This window comes from Loxodonta africana, chromosome 19 (assembly GCF_030014295.1).
Source record: "Loxodonta africana isolate mLoxAfr1 chromosome 19, mLoxAfr1.hap2, whole genome shotgun sequence".
NCBI classification, from domain to species: domain Eukaryota; kingdom Metazoa; phylum Chordata; class Mammalia; order Proboscidea; family Elephantidae; genus Loxodonta; species Loxodonta africana.
In genome coordinates this window covers 31,907,299-31,926,623 of record NC_087360.1, presented here as the reverse complement: position 1 = coordinate 31,926,623, position 19,325 = coordinate 31,907,299, and positions in this window count along the sequence as shown.

Here is a 19,325-nt window from a genome sequence, read left to right as displayed (position 1 = left end):
AATAGCAGTTCCTACTTTTTAACAAAACACACACATAAAACCTTGCATGTTTTCAAAAACAAGCAAATAAATTTCTCTGGAAAATTAATATGTACTGCCATGAAAATACTGACAGTTACTCTGTGTCCTCCCAGGTTCCCTGGATGACTCATTCATGAACGTACCCACACGGAGTGAGGACAAAGAGGTCCCATCCAGTGCCAAGGTGAGATTGTTAATCTTTGTCTGAGGTAGAAATGTAGCTTTCTTGGTTTGTTTCTTTTTCATTTCATATCAGATAAAGAAGCATGGTGAAGTACATTATAGATGATAGATTATTTGGGAGGGCTGGAGAGAGGCATCAAGGGGGCCCTCTTACCAAGTGGCACTTGATTCATGAGGGTATTCAAAAATGATACTGCCAGGTCATAAACTATGGCAGGAAGTATTTTCTTCCTGAGAACATTCGCCCTCGATTAAGGATTTTGTAATTATGATGAAAAATGGACTTGAAATATACATCCTCCAGGAGTAGCTCATGCCTTTTCCACAGGTGTACTTTATCATTTGTCTTGGGGCTTTGACTCAATCAATGTGTCACATGTGATTTTCAAAAAATTTCAAGAGAACCAAAGACCTGTGCAAACAGTATGAGTCATGCTGGGATCCTCATAGTGTTTTCTTTTCTGTAACCGCAAGTCATCACAAGAGTCATCCACGTTGGTACGTATTCTGCACTCACTTGCTGAAGAAAATCTTGATGATAAGAAAGGCAGGGCTTCCTTGCTGGCCTCAGTCTGTAGAGCCGCTCCGATTTGAGATTCCTAGTGGGAATGAGGTTTGGGGTATCGGGTAACAAATTTCCTTGTAGGTCAAGATCTCTAGAAGCAGTTCTGTTCTCTTTAGGTGGTGAAAGTTCATGCGCATGAGGGCAAGGTGTGTCTACGTGAGAGTCTATGTGCTTTGATTCTGAGTGTACACGTGTCTGTGTGTTTCCCTAGATTTAAATCCACTCAAACAGCCCGAATGCCAGAGGTGACTTTCTTTATAGAAAACATCCAATGTCCATGGCTGCTCAGGTCAGCAGAGGGATGTGGGCTCATCCCAGTCCAGGTGTCCTTCTAGCTTTCCTTTATGGCTTGGAGGATATAGGTTGCAGAGATCCTCTGAAAAGGTTTGGGACTTCTCAGGCTCAAACTCTCTCTGTATCCTCCCTGTCATGAGGACAGGACTCCTGGCCATGAGTATTCACCACAAGGGCAGTGATTATGTCTGCCTCATGCCTTCCTCTATCCCAGTGCTCAGCCCTGTGCGACCCCATTTGGACTCCAATAAATGTCTGAGAAACACACCTGTGAGCTATGATCCAGTGGGGGGGGGGGGGGGAAGATTCCCTCTTCAGATTTTCCAGCCTTGTTGGGCCCCAAACTAAGCTAAGGTGTCTGCCCAAACTTGAAGTCTGTGTCAAAGGTGTCAAGCGTGGGCTCTTGAAGAGAGTGAAGTGGTCCTGATCCCCTCTACTCTCGCTGATCTGATTATGCCTAGCACAGGGTTTTCTAGGTGATGCTCTTCACCTCTGTTTGCAGGCTGGCCTTCCTGATGAGAGGTCCTGTAGGGCATGGGTGTTGTCTTTACTCCTAGTATCTCTAGGGCCTTAGGTAGTGCCTGTCATTGGTACAGGTGCTCAGAAAATAGCTATTAAATGAAAGATCAGACCAGGCCAGCAAACTATTCTACAAGGAAGAGCAAAGAAGTTTACACCTTCCTCATTGTTGGATCTCAAAAGCTGAATCTATAAAATTAATTTCACTAATTAATTAATCAATTCATTGACTAAAACCAAAAATAAAAAAAATCACAATGGTTACATTTGAAATGCCCAAGAGACTTATATGCTACTGCCTGTCATATTGGACAATGCACAGAGAGTATTTCCACCTTCACACAAGGCTCTCATGAGCAGATGCTCTGAGCCTGGCTCAGGGTCTGTGCATTCTACTCATCTAACTGAATGTTGTTGTTAGGTGCTGTTGAGTCACTTCTGACTCATAGTGACCTATGTAAAGGAGAATGAAACATGGTCTGGTCCTGCACTATGCTCACAGTTGCTGCTATGTTTGAGGTCATTGTTGTAGCCGCTGTGTCAGTCCATCTCCTTGAGAGCCTTCCTCTTTTTGGCTGACCCTCTACTTTACCAAGCACGATGTCCTTCCCCATGGGCTTGTCCCTCCTATAAAATATCCAGAGTACTCGAGAGAAAGTCTCCCACCATCACTTCTAAGGAACATTCTGCCTGTTCTTCTTCCAGGACAGAAGTAACCCAATGTGTGTGTGTGTGTCCATAGCAGTGGAAATTTCAGGTTCATAAAATGAAGCTCCGAGCTAGAATGGTCCAGAAGAAGTGAGATATTGAAAGGGAATTCCTTCACATCCTCTCTCTCATCCTCAGGTCTCCAAACTCTGAGCAATGGTTTCTTGAGGCCCTCAGACTCCACAGACCCAGGGAAAGTCTGAGAACCCAGGGGAAAGAGTGGTAGTGATCTTAAGTCAACCAGCGTGATGTTGAGTAGAGAGAAATGGGTAGACTACTGTCTCTATATCTTTCTTGCTGATGTTTGTGCTTCTTAAGAATGTGCATGAAACGCTGTCAAAGACACTGCACCTGAGAACACTGAAGGTAGGATATTTTTTATTGTTGTAAAAATATATATAACACAACAATTGCAATTCAACATTTTTCAACTGTACAGATTAGTGGTATTAATTACGTTAATCACATTATGCAACCACCACCAATAAATCACTGTTGTTGTTTGGTGCTGTGGAGTCAGTTTGAACTCATAATGGCCCTATGTACAACAGGAAAAAATGCTGTCTGGTCCTGCACCTTCCTCACAATTATTACTATATTTGAACCCATTGTTGTAGCCACTGTGTCAGTCCATCTCATTGAGGGTCTTTCTCTTTTTTGCTGACCCTCCACTCTACCACCATAAACTACTGGTTTTTATATGTCAGTCCTGTATCTTGCAGTCTTTGAAACCATTTATTAGCTCTAATAGTATTTTAGTGTATTTCTTATGATTTTCTATACACAACAAAATGTCGTATGCAAATTGAGATAGTTTTACTTCCTTCTGTCCAATCTGAACGGGAATTTCTTTATTATGCCTAATCCCTGGGCCTAGATCTCTAGTACAATGTTGTGTAGAAGTGGTGATAATAGATATCCTAGTCTTGTTTCTTGTCTTCTGAGGAAAACTTTCCATCTTTTACCATATTGTGTATGGTGGATTGAAGTATGTTCTTAAATTCTTTGACATATCATCCATAAAGAGGTGGGGCCTACACCCCTCCTTGTTAACCAGAACTGACACTAGTGCTCACTTGTCACTAATAAAAAATCTTGGAAGTGATGTGTGTAACTTACAAGGTTAGGCCTGAAGAGGCCATGAGCATCTGCCTAGTTCATTTCAGTCACTCACCTGTGGAGCCACAACCATGTGAGAGGTCGAAATGCCCTGACTGCCTTCCTGCAAGGAAGCCCAGGCCATGTGGAGATTTCTAATGTAACTCCTGACGCCAACAGGCAGCTGACAGACATGAGTGAAGTCTGGTCCAGATAATTCCATCCCCTAGCCGTCAAATCAACCCCACCCAAGAGGGTTTGCTGAGGCCCAGACACCAAAAAGTAGAAATGAACCATCCTCACAGTGCTGTGTCTGAATCCCTAACCTTTCGAACCATGAGCAAAATCTTTGTTTTAGGCCACTATCTCATGGTGGTGGGGTTTGATAATAACAAAAGGAAAAATTCACTGTAGAACATTTAAGAGAAAATTTCATGTACATGGAAATCTGAGTTTCCATCTTCCTGTTCTGCTGCCTTACAGGTTCTGCCTCTGGAGGTAAGAGCTGTTAAGTTCCTGCACATGTTTTCAGATTTAGTAACTGAACACTTATATGGCACTGACACCGTGACAGGCATTTTTTTAGGGCTTTACCTCTGTTGATTCGTTTACTCTTCATTTACTGTGGTCACTCAGATGGCAGCAGGAAGGAAAGTCTTCTACTTCATTCCAACTGTTCTCCAAAAATGGGATGCCGAAACTGCTGTTCAAGATTGCCTTCCGAACGCTGCTCCTTTGATGGGATGGCTGCATTTTTCTTAACATGGTTCCTAATCATTTTCCTTTTCTCCTCCATTTTGGCATTCAGAGGTGTGAACCCTTTTTCTAGTTCTGTTGTCTTGCTCAGTGTATGTATATATATAATCTTACTATCAAACCAAAGGCCTTTAAAATTCTCCATTTCAGAATATAGAATACTGCCTGTTCCTTCCCACACTCATTCAATGAATGCCCTCATATGGGTGAATTGCTGGAGAAAGTGTGATACTATTTTTATTAATGCACATTTTATACCTCATCAATCGCCTATTTGGTTGATTAGAAATTTGGGGTCAATCAGCAATGATGTACATCTGTACTGTAGCCTGGTATGAATGGTGCCTATATGTTTTAAATGTGGGAGCTCTCTCATCTTTATCTAAAATTGTCACTTGTTTTTTTTTTTTTTAATTAATTTTTATTTTGATTTAAGTGAAAGTTCACAAATCAGGTCAGTCTCTCATACAGAAATTTACATACGCCTTGCTGTACACTCCTAATTGCTCTCCCTCTGATAACATAGCACAGTACTTCCCTCCACTCCCTCTCCTTGTGTCCATTCAGGTAGCCTCTGTTCACCTCTGCCCTCTCATCTCCCCTCCAGACAGGAGGTGCCAACATAGTCTCATATGTCGACTTGATCCAAGAAGCTTGTTCTTCACCAGTCTCATTTTCCATCCCGTATTCTAGTTCAACCCCTGTCTGAAGAGTCGGCTTTGGGAATGGTTCCTGCCCTAGGGTAATAGAAGGTCTGGGGTCCATGGCCTCTGGGGCACCTCCAGTCCCAGTCTGACCATTAAGCCTGGTCAATTTACAAGAATTTAGGGTCTGCATCCCAATGCTCTCCTGCTCCCTCAGAGTTTCTCTGCTGAGTTCCCTGTCAGGGCAGTCATCGTTTGTGGCCAGGTACCATCTAGCTCTTCTGGTCTCAGGCTGATGGAGTCTCTGCTTTATGTGGTCCTTTTTGTCTCTTAGGCTCATAATTATTTTGTGTCTTTGGTGTTCTTCATTCTTCCTTGTTCCAGGTGGGTTGAGACCAATTGATGCATTTTAGATGGCTGCTTGCTAGCATTTAAGACCACAGATGCCACTCTCCAAAGTGGGATGCAGAGTGTTTTCTTAATAGATTTTATTATGCCAATTGACTTAGATGTCCCCTGAAACCATGGTCCTCAAACCCCCGCCCCTGCTACACTGGCCTTTGAAGTGTTCAGTTTATTAAGGAAACTTCTTCGTTTTTGGTTTAGTCCATTTGTATTGACCTCTCTTGTATTGTGTGAAACTTTTCTACTATCTAATTAGTGAATACCCCTCTATAGTGTGAGGTATGGATCCTGTTTTATTTTTTATTTTATTTTTTGCAGATGGACAAGCAATTTTGCCAACACCTGTTAAGAGAAAGGCTGTTTTTATTTTTCCCCATTTGATGGAAATCAGGACTTTGTAGAAGACCAGATGATCTTAGGTGGATGGACTTACATTTGGATTCTCAATTCTGTTCCATTGGTCAGTGCCTCTTTCATTGTACCAGTACCAGGCTATTTTGACTAATGTAGCTGTAGGTTCTGAGGTCAGATAGCGGGAGTTCTCATACTTTCATCTTCTTCTTCAATAGTACTTTACTTATCTGGGGCCACTTCCCTTTCCATAGAATGTAAATGATTATTTTTTCCACTTCTTTAAAGAATAGTGTTGGTATTTAGGTTGGGATTGCATTGTATTTATAGACTGCTTCGGGTAAATTTTGAAATTTTCACAATGTTCAATCTATTCATGAGCATAGTATGTTTTTCCATGTATGTAGGTTCTTTTTTTGTATCTTGCCGTAGTGTTTTGTAGTTTTCTTTGCATAGGTCTTTTACATACATGGTTTGATTTATTCCTAAGTACGTTAATTTTTTAGGGGCCACTTTTTCAGCAGGTTTTATAGGAAACCCTGGTGGTGTAGTGGTTAAGTGGTACGGCTGCTAAACAAAGGGTTGGCAGTTCACGTCCACCAGGCGCTCCTTGGAAACTCTATAGGGGAGTTCTACTCTCTCCTATAGGGTCACTATGAGTCGAAATCGACTCAACAGCACTGGGGTGTTTTTTTTTTTTTATTATAAATGGTAATGTTTTCCTGATTTCCTTTTCACAGTACTCTTTATTGCTGTATAAGAATCCAACTGATTTTTTTATGTTCAACTTGTATCCTGCTACTCAGCTGAATCTATTAGTTCCAGTAGATTTTTCCTATAGTCTTTTTGGTTCTCTATGTACAGCATCATATCATCCACAAATAAGGACATCTGTATTTCTTCATTACCAATTCGAATGTTCTTTATTTCTTTTTCTTTCCTTATTGCTTTAGATAGAATTTTTAGCACAACTTTAAATAGGAGGGGTGATAAAGGGCATCCTTGCCTTGTTCCTGTGCTCAAAGGGAATCTTTCAACCTGTCTCCAACAAGAATGATGTTGGCTGCTGGTTTTATATAGATGTCCTTTCTTATGTTGAGGAATATTCCTTCTATACCTATTTTACTGCGAGCTTCTTTTAGGAATGGGCATTGGACTTTGTCAAATGCCTTCTCTGCATCAACTGAGATGATCATGTGATTCTTTTATTTATGTGGCGTATTATGTTGATTGCTTTTCTAATGTTGAACTATCCTTGCGTACCTAGTATGAATCCCACTTGGTCATGGCGTATTCTTCATATTATATTTTATATGATGCTGAATTCTACTGGCTAGATTTTTTTTTTTTGAGAATTTTAGCATCTATATTCATGAGAGATATTTGTATATAATTTTCTTTTCTCTGTGGCGTCTTTTACTGCCTTTGGTATCAGAATTATGCTGGTTTTATAGAATGAATTTGGCAGTAACCCTTCCTTTTATATGTTTTGAAATAGTTCAAGAAGTACTGATGTAAGCTCTTCTCTGAATGTTTGGTAGAATAATCTAGTGACACCACCTGGACCAGACTTTTTTGTTGTTGTTATTGTAGGCACTATTTTTCTTTAATTACCTTTTCAATCTCGTCTCTTCTCATGGGTCTGTTCAGACTTTCGTCTTCAGTTTGTGTTAGTTTCAGTAGGTACCATGTTTCTAGAAGTTTGTCCATTGCCTCTAGGTTCTCCAATTTCTTGGAGTACAGATTTTCATAGTATGCTGTTAAGGCCCTTTTTAATTCTGTTAGGTCAGTTGTAATGTCCCCCATTTCATCTCATATTTGATGTATTTCTTTCCTTTCCTGTATTTCTTTTGTTGATTTGGCCAGTGGTTTATCCATTTTGTTGATCTTTTCAAGGAACCAACTTTTGCTGTTGTAGATTCTTCCTATTTTTCTTTTCTATATTTCATTTATTTCTGCTCTAATCTTTATTATTTCCTTTCTTCTGGTGGCTGTGGGCTTCTTTTGCTGTTCTATTTGTTCAAGTTGTGTAGCTAATGTTCTGATTTGTCAGTAGGCATTTTCTTATTCCATCTTGATTTCTTCTATTACCCGGTTTTTATATATATATATATATATATATATATATATATATTGCTTTAAGTGAAAGTTTACAAATCAAGTCAGTCTCTCACATAAAAACTTATATACACCTTACTACATACTCCCAATTACTCTCCCCCGAATGATACAGCCCTCTCCCTCCTTCCAGTCTCTCTTTACATGACCATTTTACCAGCTTCTAACCCCCTCTACCCTCTCATCTCCCCTCCAGACAGGAGATGCCAACATAGTCTCAAGTGTCTACCTGATGCAAGTAGCTCACTCCTTATCAGCATCTCTCTCCAACTCATTGTCCAGTCCAACCCATGTCTGACAAGTGGTTTCGGGAATGGTTCCTGTCCTGGGCCAACAGAAGGTTTAGGGACCATGACCACTGGGGACCTTCTAGTCTCAGTCGGACCATTAAGTCTGGTCTTTTTATGAGAATTTGGGGTCTGAGTCCCACTGTTCTCCTGCTCCCTCAGGGGTTCTCTATTGTGTTCCCTGCCAGGCAGTCATCGGTTGTGGCCGGGCACTACCTAGTTCTTCTCGTCTCAGGATGATGTAGTCTCTGGTTCATGTAGGCCTTTCTGTCTCTTGGGCTAGTAATTACCTTGTATCCTTGGTGTTCTTCATTCTCCTTTGATCCAGGTGGGCTGAGACTCATTGATGAATCCTAGATTGCCATTTGCTAGCATTTAAGACCCAAGATGCCACTCTTCAAAGTGGGATGCAGAATGTTTTCTTAATAGATGTTATTTTGCCAATTGACTTAGATGTCCCCTGAAACCATTGTCCCCACACCCCTGCCTCTGCTTCGCTGACCTTCAAAGCATTCAGTTTATTCAGGAAACTTCTTTGCTTTTGGTTTAGTCCAGTTGTGCTGACCTCCCCTGTATTGAGTATTGTCCTTCTCTTCACCTAAAGTAGTTTTTATCTGCTATCTAATTAGTAAATACCCCTCTCCCGCCATCCCTCCCACCCCCCTGTCGTAACCACAAAAGAATGTGTTCTTCTCAGTTTAAACTATTTCTCAACATTTTGTATTAGTAGTCTTATACAACTGACTAATTTCACTCAGCATAAAGCCTTCAAGGTTCCTGCATGTTATGAAATGTTTCACAGATTCATCACTGTTCTTTATCGATGTGTAGTATTCCATTGTGTGAAAATACCATAATTTATTTAACCATTCATCCATTGATGGGCACCTTAGTTGCTTCCACTTTTTACTATTGTAAACAAAGCTGCAATAAACATGGGTGTGCACATATCTGTTTGTGTAAAGGCTCTTATTTCTCTGGGATATGTTCAGAGGAGTGGGATTCCTGGGTCGTATGGTAGTTCTATTTCTGGCTTTTTAAGGAAGCGCCAAATCGGTTTCCAAAGTCATTGCACCATTTTACATTCCCACCAGCAGTGTATAAGTGTTCCAGTCTCTCCACATCCTCTCCAACATTGATTATTTTGTGTTTTTTCGATTAATGCCAGCCTTGTTGGAGTGAGATGGAACAGCATTGTAGTTTTAATTTGCATTTTTTTTTTTTAATGGCTAATGATCAAGAGCATTTCCTCACGTATCTGTTAGCCTCCTGAATGTCTTCTTTAGTAAAGTACCTGGTCATATCCTTTGCTCGCTTTTTAATTGGGTCGTTTGTCGTTTTGTGGTTGAGTTTTAGCAGAATCATGTAGATGTTAGAGATCAGGTGCTGGCTGGAGATGACATAGCTTAAAAATTTTTCCCAGTCTGTAGGTGGTCTTTTTACTCTTTTGGTGAAGTCTTTAGATGAGCATAGGTGTTTGATTTTTAGGAGCTCCCAGTTATCTAGGTTTCTCTTCGTCATTTTTAGTAATGTTTTGTATTCTGTTTATGCCTTTTATTAGGGCTCCTAGCGTTGTCCCTATTTTTTCTTCCATGATCTTTATCATTTTAGACTTTATGTTTAGGTCTTTGATCCATTTGGAGTTAGTTTTTGTGCATGCTGTGAGGTATGGGTCCTGTTTCATTTTTTTGCAGATGGATATCCAGTTATGCCAGCACCATTTGTTAAAAAGACTATCTTTTCCCCAATTAACTGACACTGGGTCTTTGTCAAATATCAGCTGCTCATATGTGGATGGATTTATATCTGGGTTCTCAATTCTGTTCCATTGGTCTATGTGCCTGTTGTATGGAGTACCAGGCTGTTTTGACTACTGTGGCTGTATAATAGGTTCTAAAATCAAGGGAGTGAGGCCTCCCACTTTGTTCTTCTTTTTCAGTAATACTTTACTTATCTGGGGCTTCTTTCCTTTCCATATGAAGTTGGTGATTTGTTTCTCCATCGCATTAAAAAATGTCATTGGAATTTGGATTGGAAGTACATTGTATATATACATGTCTTTTGGTAGAATAGACATTTTTACAAAGTTAAGTCTTTCTATCCATGAGCAAGGTATGTTTTTTCCGCTTACTTAGGTCCCTTTTGGTTTCTTGCAGTAGTACTTTATAGTTTTCTTTGTATAGGTCTTTTGCATCCTTGGTAAGATTTATTGCTAAGTATTTTATCTTCTTGGGGGCTAGTGTGAATGGTATTGATTTGGTGATTTCCTCTTCGATGTTCTTTTTGTTGATGTAGAGGAATCCAAGTGATTTTTGTATGTTTATCTTGTAACCTGAAACTCTGCCAAACTCTTCTATTGGTTTCAGTAGTTTTCTTGAGGATTTCTTAGGGTTTTCTATGTATAAAATCATGTTGTCCGCAAAGAGGGGTAATTTTACATCTTCCTTCCCAATATGGATGCCCTTTATTCCTTTGTCAACCGTAATCGCTCTGGCTGGGACCTCCAGCACAATGTTGAGTAAGAGCAGTGATAAAGTACATCCTTGTCTGGTTCCCGTTCTCAAGGGAAATACTTTCAGGCTCTCTCCATTTAGGATAATGTTGGCTGTTGGCTTTCTATAAATGCCCTTTATTTTGTTGAGGAATTTTCCTTCTATTCCTATTTTGCTGAGAGTTTTTATCATGAATGGGTGTTGGAATTTGTCAAATGTCTTTTCTGCATCAATTGATAAGATCATGTGGTTTTTGTCTTGTTTTATTTATATGGTGGATTACATTAATTGTTTATCTAATGTTGAATGAACCTTGCATACCGGATATAAATCCCACTTGGTCATGCCGGATTATTTTTTTAATATGCTGTTGAATTCCATTGGCTTAAATTTTGTTGAGAATTTTTGCATCTAAGTTCATGAGGGATATAGGTCTGTAATTTTCTTTTTTTGTGGTGTCTTTACCTGGTTTTGGTATCAGGCACATGCTGGCTTCATAGAATGAGTTAGGGAGTATTCCATCCTTTTCTATCCTTTGAAATACCTTTACTAGTAGTAGTGTTAACTCTTGTCTGAAAGTTTGGTAGAGCTCTGCCATGAAGCCTTCCGGGCTAGAGCTTTTTTTGTTGTTGTTTTTGGGAGTTTTTTGATTACCTTTTCAATCTCTTTTTTTGTTATGGGTCTGTTTAGTTGTTCTGTTTGTGTTAGTTTAGGTAGGTAGTGTGTTTCTAGGAATTCATGCATTTCTCCTAGGTTTTCAAATTTGTTAGAGTACAATTTTTCTTAGTAATCTGATATGATTCTTTTAATTTCAGTTGGGTCTGTTGTAATATTGCCTATCTCATTTCTTATTCAGGTTATTTGTTTCCTTTCCTGTATATCTTTACTCAGTCTAGCCAATGGTTTATGAATTTTGTTAATTTTTTCAAAGAACCAGCTTTTGGCTTTGTTAATTCTTTCAATTTTTTTCTATTCTCTAATTTATTTAATTCTGCTCTAATTTTTATTATTTGTTTTCTTCTGGTGCCTGATGGATTCTTTTGTTGCTCACTTTCTATTTGTTCAAGTTGTAGGGACAGTTCTCTGATTTTGGCTCTTTCTTCTTTATGTATGTATGCATTTATTGATGTAAATTGACCTCTGAGCACTGCTTTCGCTGTGTCCCAGAGGTTTTGATAGGAAGTGTTTTCAGTCTGGTTACATTCTATGAATTTCTTTATTCTCTCCTTCATGTCTTCTATAACCCAGTCTTTTTTGAGCAGGGCATTATTCAGTTTCCAAGTATGTGATCTCTTTTCCCTGGTTTTTCTGTTATTCATTTCTTCTTTTATGGCTTTATGGTCTGAGAAGATGCTTTGTAATATTTCGATGTTTTGGATTCTGCATAGGTTTGTTTTATGACCTAATATGTGATCTATTCTATAGAATATTCCCTGTGTACCAGAAAAAAAAAAAGTATACTTTGCAGCTGTTCAGTGGAGTGTTCTGTATAAGTCTATGAGGTCAAGTTGGTTGATTGTAGCAATTAGATCTTCCGTGTCTGTATTGAGCTTCTTACTGGAAGTCCTATCCTTCTCTGAAAGGGGTTTTGAAGTCTCCTACTATAATTTTGGAGGTGTCTATCTTATTTTCAATTCCATTAGTTTCTTTTATGTATCTTGCAGCCCTGTCATTGGGTATATAAATATTTAAAACGGTTATATTTTCCTGGTAAATCGTCCTTTTAATCATTATGTAGTGTCCTTCTTTATCCTTTGTGGTGGATTTAAATTTAAAGTCTATGTTTTCAGAAATTAATATTGCCACTCCTGCTCTTTTTTGATGGTTGTTTGCTTGATATATTTTTTTTCCATCCTTTGAGTTTAAATTTATTTATGTCTCTAAGTCTAAGCTGTGTCTCTTGTAGGCAGCGTATAGATGGATTTTGTTTTTTTATGAGTCTGCAACTCTGTCTTTTATTGGTGCATTTAGTCCATTTGCATTCAGCATAATTATAGATAAGTATGCATTTAGTGCCATCATTTTGATGCCTTTTTTGGTGTATTGTTTACACTTTCATTTTTCCACTTACTTTTTTGTGCTGAGAAGGTTTTCTTTGTAAATTGCGTGTTCCTCATTTTCATATATAGTAGTTGAATTTATTTTTGCTGAGTCATTATGTTCTTGGCTTTTATTTTGAAGTATGGAAATGTTAGAACTCTTTGTGGTTACCTTAATATCTACCCCTATTTTTCTAAGTAAAAACCTGACTTGTATTGTCCTATATCGCCTTGGTTTCCTCTCCATATGGAAGATCTATGTCCCCTGTATTTAGTCCCTCTTTTTGGATTATTGTAATCTTCTACATAATGATGTCAATGATTCCCTCTTTTGAGCATTTTTTAAAATTCATCTCATTTCGTTTTTGTGATTTCCTTTTCTGAGTTCATATCCGGATGTTCTGTTCTCTGACCTTGTGTTGTGTTGGTATCTGATATTATTGATTTTCTGACCAAAGACTTTCCTTTAGTAATTCTTGTAGCTTTGGTTTGATTTTGCAAATTCTCTAAGCTTGTGTGTATCTGTAAATGTCTGAATTTCACCTTCATATTTGAGAGTCAGTTTTGCTGGATATGTGATTCTTGGCTGGCAGTTTTTCTCCTTCAGTGCTTTATATATGACATCCTATTGCCGTCTTGCCTGCATAGTTTCTGCCGAGTAGTCTGAACTTATTGATTCTGCTTTGTAGGTGACTTTTGGTTTATCCATGGCTGCTTTGAAAGTTTTCTCTTTATTTTTGGTTTTGGTAAGTTTGATGATAACATGTCTTGGTCACTTTCTTTTGGAATCTATCTTGTATGGGGTTTGATAACGATCATAGATATCCTTTCATCTTTCATGATGCCAGGGAAGATTTCTGCCAACAGATCTTCTACTATTCTTTCTGTATTTTCTATTATCCCTCCCTGTTCTGGAACTCCAATCACACGCAATTTATTCTTCTTGATAGAGTCCCACATGATTCTTAGGGTTTCTTCATTTTTTTTAATTCTTTTATCTGATTTTTTTTCAGCTATATTGGTGTCAATTCTCTGGTCCTCCAGATCCCACACCCTGCATTCCAATTCCTCAATTCTGCTCGTCTGACTTCCCATTGAGTTGTCTAACTCTGTACTTTTATTGTAAATCCTTTAGATTTCTAAATGCTGTCTCTCTATGGATTCTTGCAACTTATTAAATTTTTCACTATGTTCTTGAAGATTCTTTTTGATTTCCTCAACTGCTTTGTCAGTGTGTTCCTTGGCTTTTTCTGTAGATTACCTTTTATCATTTCTGAGGTCATTGCTGATGTCTTGAAGTATTCTGTGTATTAGTTTTTTAAATTCTGCATCTGGCAATTCCAGGATTGTATCTTCCTTTGGAAAAGATTTTGATTCTTTGATTTGGGGGGTTGTACAAGCAATCATGGTCTGCTTCTTTATGTGATTTTTTATTGACTGCTGTCTCTGAGCCATCTATAAGATATTGTAATGATTTGTTTTATATTTGTTCACTGAGTCTTAACTTCTTGTTTTGTTTTGTTTCAATACACCCATATGGGCTACTAGATTGTGGTATCTTGATTGTTGTAGCCTTTAAATCAGTTATGTCCTGTTACCAGCTGGTTTGAGCTGTTACCAAATATTTGAGCCTATGAGTCCATTCACTATTCTTGAATAGAATCAGCTTAGATGTCCTGATAATGGGTCATCTAGTGTGTGGTGTAGGCCATCACTTATTAACTTAGAGGAGTAGTGGTGATGGTTGTATGCATCAGATTCTACTAGCAGCAAGGGGTCACACTCTGAGGAGGGCAGAATGCTGACAGCCTTTCCCCACATGCCAGTGAGGCAGGAGTGTCTCTGTTCTCTAGAGCACTATGGTGGGTGGGCTCTGCAGCTGTACTTTAGGCACCCAATGCTTGTACCTTTAAAGATTGGTAGGAATCACTATCCTCAGATCCCTTTAGCAGGTAGCCAGGTAGTGTGGGTGGAGCTTCAGCCCTCAGTTCCCTGCTGTGGATCAGTGAGGGCTCTGTTTAATAGGTAGAGAGGTATCAGGCCTCCAAAACTTGCCTTTCCACTGCTCAGCTAAAACAATGACAGTCAGATCTCTATCAGAATTGCCTTTGCATTATAATAGCCACCTGGTTCCCTGTAGGGATGAAAGCCAAAGACTACAGATCTTTTTTGCTTGGCTGGAGCTGGTTCTGAATTATTATTACAGTTTAGAGAAGTCAGGGAAGGATTCCCCCCCCCCCCCGCCCCGATTGTTGACTGCTGCTTCTCTCAGGCCAGAATGGGTTAAGAAAAAAAAAAAAAAAACCGACAGAGTGCTTCACTCCCTGGCCCAGGGAATTCCAGTGTTAATGAAGCAGGCTGGGGCAGGGAGGGGAGGGATCAGATAGATAGGAGAGGCTAGCACAGGAAGATAGACAAAGTTACTTATCTTGTTTGGTGAGGAATGTTTTATCTGTCTGAGATTCCAGACGGGTGTGTAGCCTGTGTGCACTGGCAGGGTCAAGATTGCCCCCAATGTTTAGGGCTGTATCCCGTGCTCGCACTGTCTCAGGAAGCCATGATCAGCTCCTCTGTGCTTAATCCAAAACCCAGCGCCAAGGTTTTCTGGCTGGGTCGCTGCATTCCAGGCTCTGAAACCAGTTGCTGCTTCCCTGTGGTTTCTCATTCTCCTGTCAGCCACATCAGTGTGCACCTGCGTGCACTAGCTGGGTCACCACTGAGGTTACTCCAGGGGTTTAGGGCTGTGTCCTGTGCTTGCACCATCTCAGTAAGGCACAATCAGCCCCACCACTCTGGCTCCAGGGAACCGTGAAGGCTCAAGGCTGTGGCGTGGCACTCTGGCTCCGGAAGCAGTTGCTGCTTCAGCGAGCAGATTTTTGCTCCCCTGTCACTCAGGTCAACTCGTTAGTTCTGTGTTTGATTGTCAGGGTTCATAGATTGTCATGTATATAATTGATTCACTTGTTTTTTCGAGTCTTTGTTTCAAGAGGGATCAGAGGAAGCTTGTACCTCGTCAGCCCTCTTGGTCCTACCTCTTACTGGGTGGTTTTTAAGCAGCGTGTTATTCTTTTCCATGTATTTCTTTTTTTTTTTTTCCTTGCTCTTTCTTTTACTAATTTCCACTTTGCTGGTGTTGTGATCAGAGAAGATACTTTGTATTTTCTCAGTTTTTTGGATTTTCTTGAGGGTTGCTTTGTGGTCTAAGATTTGGTCTATTCTGCAGAACGTTCCGTATGTGTTGGAAAAGAATGTGTACTTTCCTGCTGTTGGGTGGAGTGTTCCACATATGTCTATGAGGTTACGTTGGTTGATTGAAGCTTTTGGATCTTCTGTATCTTTGTTGAGTTTCTTTCTAGATGTTCTTCTTTATGAAGAGTGGTGTGCTGAAGTCTTCTGTTTTTATTGTGGAACAGTCATATACTTTTTCAGTACCATTAGATTGTGTTTTATGCATTTTAGTGCCCTGTCATTGAGTGCATAGATCTTCATGGTGGATTGTCCCTTTAATCATTATATAATGTCATTCTTTGTCTTTTATGGTGGATTTTGTTTTAAAGTCTATTTTATCTGAGATTAGTATTGCCAGACCTGCTCTTTTTCGGTTGCTCTTTCCTTGATTTGTGTATATCTATATACTTATTCCATCTTTAGCTTTTTAATATATTTTTGTCTTTCTGTCTAAGGTGTGTGTCTCTTGTGGACAGCGTATTGATGGTTCCTGATTGTTTTTTTAAATCTATTCTGTCACACTCTTTTTATGGGTACACTTAAGCCATTTACATTGAGTGTGTTTATTAATAGGTGTGAGTTTATTGCTATCATTTTGTAGTACTTTTTTGCTGTGCTGGTGTTTTCTTTGTTACTCTTACTCTACTCTGCTTAATTTCTTTTGTTTGTGGATTTGTTTTTCATTTTTGTAGATTTTGTGATTGCTGAGACCTATGTTTTTCTTTCTTATTTTTTATTTTGAAAAGTAGGTTTCTTAACTTTTTTCGTGGATTGAATTGTGTCCCCCAAACATATGTGTCAACTTGGATAGTCTATGATTTCCAGTATTGTGTGGTTGTCCTCCATTTTGTGATACTCTTATGTGTTATAAATCATAATCTCTTCCTGTGATTAAAGAGGATTAGGGTAGGATAAAACACCCTTGCTCAGGTTGCATCCCTAATCAAATGTCAAATTCTGCCAGGGCTGGGGTGCACAGCAACTGAACAAAAACAAAAATCAAGAAAATATTTTAGTGATAATTGATAGTGTTTTCTCCACGAGGTCTACAAATGCTCAAATCCTGCCTACTCTTCACTCTGTGACAAATAAGAATTAAAAGTAGCACTTGATTATTAAACTGGCTTCCAGCACATTTCTCCCAATTCCCTTGCAGAACTGAGTTAGAGACCTCAGCCAGTACCACCTCTCCTTAATGAACTATTCCAGTATTGGATGACTAGTACTGGCATGGACAGCCACCTCAAACAATGGATACACACACATGGACTCAAAAAAGGAGACTGGAATAAAAAGTACATGATTTACAGTGGTTATCCTTCAATGACAGCCCTGATGGTGAAAAAGAGGAAGCCCTTCAATGAGATGGATTGACACAGTGGCTGCAACAATAGGCTCAAACATAGCAAACATTGTGAGGTTGGTGCAGAACTGGCAATATTTCCTTCTATTATACATAGGGTACCAGTGAGTCAGAACCAACTCTATGGCACCTAACAACAACATGACAAAGATTAGTGAATACATGCAATAGAATGTTGTGCCTAGAATTGAATCTTATCCCCTAATAAAAGATTGCTCTTAATAAACTGAAAATTCCTGTAGAAAAGATGATAAATACAGCTGTACATACATGGATCAGTGGAGGCTGAAGTAGTCTTGGAAGATGTCAAGAAGATACTGGCAATTTAGCTCCACTTCAAATGGGTAGGTAGAGTTTTGGGACTCTATCATTGAATCATAGTGTACATAACTTTTGCAGATTGACTAATTCACGCTTCTTTAGATTGCCTTTATCTGAAGCCAAGGATTCTGTTTCTCATTTCTTTCATGCTCTGTCCTTTGCCATCCTTGATCCTCTAAAAAGGCTGGTCTGGCATCGGCTCAATCCCTGTTTCTTAAACAACTGCATCCATACACTCTAGCACCTTGTCTAAGCCTAGCAATATTCCCTGAGGAACTCGTGAACAACATCACCAAGGTACTGACAGTCACTCTGTATCCTCCTAGCTCCCACTGAGGTCCTACAGGAGGATCATCTCAGTGACAGTGCAGATGACGAGGCCCCATCTAAGGCCAAGGTAAGGACACCTTTCTTTTTCTGAGGTAGATATGTTGCTTTCTTAGGTTCTTTCTTTTTCAATCCAATGCAGAGGTCAAAATATGAACATGTGTATTTCAGGTGATACATTTTTTACATGCTATATTCTTGGTGAGAAGAGTGTTGAGTGATAATCTCTCACCAACTGATGCATGATTCAATACGTCACTCACAAATGGCAGCATCAGATTATAAATTTCAGGGTAAGAGGCTTTTCCCTTAGGAGCAATTTTTCTACCTTGGGTTACAAATTTTGTAATTGTCATACAACATGAATTTGAGAGACAAACCTCTACGAAAAGACTGTGTCTTTTTTCACAGGTATACCCTATGCTGCCTTTTGGGGCCTTAGACTCACCCAGTGTTTTCACCCGATTTTCTAATGGCTCAAAGGGAATGGGAGTCCTACTGAGCGTGATCAGATCCTCATAGTGCTTTCCTTTATGTAATTGTAGGTGACCTCAAGTACAAGTAAAAATGGTATGTTTCTGGAATTACTCACTGGCTGGGGAAAATTCTAGATGAGAAAGGCAGGTATTTCATGGTGGCCTTCATCTGGAGAGCTACCTTGATTCATGCCTCCTGATGGGAATGAGGGTTAGAGGTATAATAAAAGAAACTTATGTTCCAGGTAAATGTCTATGTCCATGTTCTATAGTTCCTGAAAGCAGCTGTGTTCCCTTTAGGTGGTGTAGGCTTGTGTGCATGGGGGTTGGAGGGTGTCTAAGTGTGAGTCAATGTGGTATCCTTTTAACATGTATACAGTGGTAGTAGGTGTGGGGTTTCATCACCAGATATGTCCCCCTTACACAGAACAATTGCCAGTGTCCATTTTCTCAATAACTCCCATCAACACTGTGACACTTTACATATACTAACTCACTTAACCCTCATCACAGCATTATCTGGGGTTTCTTCACTACGGGCATTCCTCAAATGGAGAAACTGAGGCATAAATGATTGGCCCAAGCTCTAGAGCTTCTAAGTGGGAAAGCGAAAATGTGAAACTAGGTCTGTACCTCTAATGCTGATGCTGTGAACTATTAAGTGCTGGGTACGTTGATCACAGAGCAAAGGAATTCCAGCGTCCGTGTATATGCCTGGAAGTACATGAACCTACAGATACTCCAAAACCAGTCTCTACAGAAATTCCATCCTTAAACAGTAGCCTTATTGATCTTATAATCCAGGGTAGTTATGGATGAATTTACTGCAGATTTTGACATTGCGATTAGTAAGAAATAGAAGAGAAAGCCCATAAGGTTCTGATCTGCTCATAGATTCTGAGACTTGCAAGGCATCCTGTAGAACAGTGAGGTCAACCTCTCTTTGCTGGGGTCACTTGTCAACTACTAGCGTAACAGATAAGAATCGAGGAGATATTTTTTCCACTTGATAATATTATCACCACAATCCATAGAAATGCTCAAATCCTCTGAGCTACTCACATTAGTGAAAGTTACCAACATGAACTGAAAGTGTCTCTCGGTTATTTACTTGGTGTCCATCACTCTTG